The sequence below is a fragment of the Tremella mesenterica genome (assembly GCF_000271645.1).
Source record: "Tremella mesenterica DSM 1558 unplaced genomic scaffold TREMEscaffold_13, whole genome shotgun sequence".
NCBI classification, from domain to species: domain Eukaryota; kingdom Fungi; phylum Basidiomycota; class Tremellomycetes; order Tremellales; family Tremellaceae; genus Tremella; species Tremella mesenterica.
In genome coordinates this window covers 891,585-895,869 of record NW_006711237.1, presented here as the reverse complement: position 1 = coordinate 895,869, position 4,285 = coordinate 891,585, and positions in this window count along the sequence as shown.

Sequence of the window (4,285 nt, the reverse complement as noted above, 5' to 3'; positions counted from 1 at the left end):
GCGCTGTCAGTCCACTTCAGGCACCTACTTTGGCCCATTCTGAGACTGTCTCAAAAGGAATGAACCCTGTACGTTCAGCCGTGTCGATTCTAATTGATTTCGTAATCCATGCACTATTGAAAATTGAATAAGCGCAGGTACGTGTTACCACTCGTGACTGAGGGATCTCAGGGCTGTCAGAACTGATATAAGGGCTTTTCATAGGCATTCTGAGACTGTCTCAAAAGGAATGAACCCTGTACGTTCAGCCGTGTCGATTCTAATTGATTTCGTAATCCATGCACTATTGAAAATTGAATAAGCGCAGGTACGTGTTACCACTCGTGACTGAGGGATCTCAGGGCTGCCAGAACTGATATAAGGGCTTTTCATAGGCATTCTGAGACTGTCTCAAAAGGAATCAACCCTGTACGTTCAGCCGTGCCGGTTCTAATTGATTTCGTAATCCATGTACTATTGAAATTTGAATAAGAGCAGGTGTGTGTTACTGCTCGTGACTGAGGGAACTCAGGGCTGTCAGTCCACTTCAGGCACCTACTTTGGCCCATTCTGAGACTGTCTCAAAAGGAATCAACCCTGTACGTTCAGCCGTGTCGATTCTAATTTGATTTCGTAATCCATGTACTATTTGAAAATTGAATAAGCGCAGGTACGTGTTACCACTCGTGACTGAGGGATCTCAGGGCTGTCAGAACTAATTTAAGGGCTTTTTCTGAGGCATTCTGAGACTGTCTCAAAGGAATCAACCCTTGTACGTTCAGCGTGTCGATTCTATTGATTTCGTAATCCATGTACTATTTGGAAATTTGAATAAGCCCAGGTACGTGTTACCACTCCTGACTGAGGGATCTCAGGGCTGTCAGAACTAATTTAAGGGCTTTTCGGAGGCATTCTGAGACTGTCTCAAAAGGAATCAACCCTGTACGTTCAGCCGTGTCGATTCTAATTGATTTCGTAATCCATGTACTATTTAACTTTGAATAAGACCAGGTGTGTGTTACTGCTCGTGCCCAAGGGATCTCAGGGCTGTCAGAACTGATTTAAGGGCTTTTCACAGGCATTCTGAGACTGTCTCAAAAGGAATCAACCCTGTACGTTCAGCCGTGTCAATTCTAATTGATTTCGTAATCCATGTACTATTGAAATTTGAATAAGACCAGGTGTGTGTTACCACTCGTGACTGAGGGATCTCAGCGCTGTCACTCCACTTCAGGCACCTACTTTGGCCCATTCTGAGACTGTCTCAAAAGGAATCAACCCTGTACGTTCAGCCGTGTCGATTCTAATTGATTTCGTAATCCATGTACTATTGAAATTTGAATAAGACCAGGTGTGTGTTACTGCTCGTGCCCAAGGGATCTCAGGGCCGTCAGAACTGATTTAAGGGCTTTTCACAGGCATTCTGAGACTGTCTCAAAAGGAATCAACCCTGTACGTTCAGCCGTGTCAATTCTAATTGATTTCGTAATCCATGTACTATTGAAATTTGAATAAGCGCAGGTACGTGTTACCACTCGTGTCTGAGGGATCTCAGCGCTGTCAGTCCACTTCAGGCACCTACTTTGGCCCATTCTGAGACTGTCTCAAAAGGAATGAACCCTGTACGTTCAGCCGTGTCGATTCTAATTGATTTCGTAATCCATGCACTATTGAAATTTGAATAAGCGCAGGTACGTGTTACCACTCGTGACTGAGGGATCTCAGCGCTGTCAGTCCACTTCAGGCACCTACTTTGGCCCATTCTGAGACTGTCTCAAAAGGAATCAACCCTGTACGTTCAGCCGTGTCGATTCTAATTGATTTCGTAATCCATGTACTATTGAAATTTGAATAAGACCAGGTGTGTGTTACTGCTCGTGCCCAAGGGATCTCAGGGCCGTCAGAACTGATTTAAGGGCTTTTCACAGGCATTCTGAGACTGTCTCAAAAGGAATCAACCCTGTACGTTCAGCCGTGTCAATTCTAATTGATTTCGTAATCCATGTACTATTGAAATTTGAATAAGCGCAGGTACGTGTTACCACTCGTGACTGAGGGAGCTCAGGGCTGTCAGTCCACTTCAAGCACCTACTTTGGCCCATTCTGAGACTGTCTCAAAAGGAATCAACCCTGTACGTTCAGCCGTGTCGATTCTAATTGATTTCGTAATCCCATGTACTATTGAAATTTGAATAAGACCAGGTGTGTGTTACCACTCGTGACTGAGGGATCTCAGCGCTGTCACTCCACTTCAGGCACATACTTTGGCCCATTCTGAGACTGTCTCAAAAGGAATCAACCCTGTACGTTCAGCCGTGTCGATTCTAATTGATTTCGTAATCCATGTACTATTGAAATTTGAATAAGACCAGGTGTGTGTTACTGCTCGTGCCCAAGGGATCTCAGGGCCGTCAGAACTGATTTAAGGGCTTTTCACAGGCATTCTGAGACTGTCTCAAAAGGAATCAACCCTGTACGTTCAGCCGTGTCAATTCTAATTGATTTCGTAATCCATGTACTATTGAAATTTGAATAAGCGCAGGTACGTGTTACCATGTCACGAAGTGACAAGACAGTTTGATAGTGATAGTGATAGGATGGGTTGGGTATTTAACCAGCGACCGGCGGTATGCAGTAACCGCCGGTTAATAGGCCTTTTAGCGCAATGGTTTAGACCACTGTCTCTGAAGGGCACTGTTATATCGTCCCAATGCTGGTTAGTTGGTCTCGTGACAGATTAACCGGCGGTTACGGGTAGGATCCTGGGTTCGACTCCCAGGGTGGGCTGGGTCGAATTCAGTCCCTACTTGGAAAACCTCCCTCTCGGAGAAAGTTTTCGGCCTATCGTACCCTTCCCTGTTGGGGCCCCAGATGGGGCTGAAAGGGAAGGCATAATGTCACGAAGTGACAAGACAGTTTGATAGTGATAGTGATAGGATGGGTTGGGTATTTAACCAGCGACCGGCGGTATGCAGTAACCGCCGGTTAATAGGCCTTTTAGCGCAATGGTTTAGACCACTGTCTCTGAAGGGCACTGTTATATCGTCCCAATGCTGGTTAGTTGGTCTCGTGACATACCACTCGTGACTGAGGGAGCTCAGGGCTGTCAGTCCACTTCAGGCACCTACTTTGGCCCATTCTGAGACTGTCTCAAAAGGAATCAACCCTGTACGTTCAGCCGTGTCGATTCTAATTGATTTCGTAATCCATGTACTGTTGAACTTTGAATAAGACCAGGTGTGTGTTACTGCTCGTGCCCAAGGGATCTCAGGGCTGTCAGAACTGATTTAAGGGCTTTTCACAGGCATTCTGAGACTGTCTCAAAAGGAATCAACCCTGTACGTTCAGCCGTGTCAATTCTAATTGATTTCGTAATCCATGTACTATTGAAATTTGAATAAGACCAGGTGTGTGTTACCACTCGTGACTGAGGGATCTCAGCGCTGTCACTCCACTTCAGGCACCTACTTTGGCCCATTCTGAGACTGTCTCAAAAGGAATCAACCCTGTACGTTCAGCCGTGTCGATTCTAATTGATTTCGTAATCCATGTACTATTGAAATTTGAATAAGACCAGGTGTGTGTTACCACTCGTGACTGAGGGATCTCAGGGGCCGTCAGAACTGATCTAAGGGGCTTTTCACAGGCATTCTGAGACTGTCTCAAAAGGAATCAACCCTGTACGTTCAGCCGTGTCAATTCTAATTGATTTCGTAATCCCATGTACTATTTGAAATTTGAATAAGCGCAGGTACGTGTTACCACTCGTGACTGAGGAAACTCAGGGCTGTCAGTCCACTTCAGGCACCTACTTTGGCCCAATCTGAGACTGTCTCAAAAGGAATTAACCCTGTACGTTCAGCCGTGCCGGTTCTAATTGATTTCGCAATCCATGTACTATTGAAATTTGAAAAAGCCCAGGTACGTGTTACCACTCGTGACTGAGGGATTTCAGGGATGTCAGAACTGATTTAAGGGCTTTTCAGAGGCATTCTGAGACTGTCTCAAAAGGAATCAACCCTGTACGTTCAGCCGTGCCGGTTCTAATTGATTTCGTAATCCATGTACTATTGAAATTTGAATAAGCCCAGGTGCGTGTTACCACTCGTGACTGAGGAAACTCAGGGCTGTCAGTCCACTTCAGGCACCTACTTTGGCCCAATCTGAGACTGTCTCAAAAGGAATCAACCCTGTACGTTCAGCCGTGTCGATTCTAATTGATTTCGTAATCCATGTACTATTGAAATTTGAATAAGCCCAGGTATGTGTTACCACTCGTGACTGAGGGATTTCCGGGCTGTCAGTC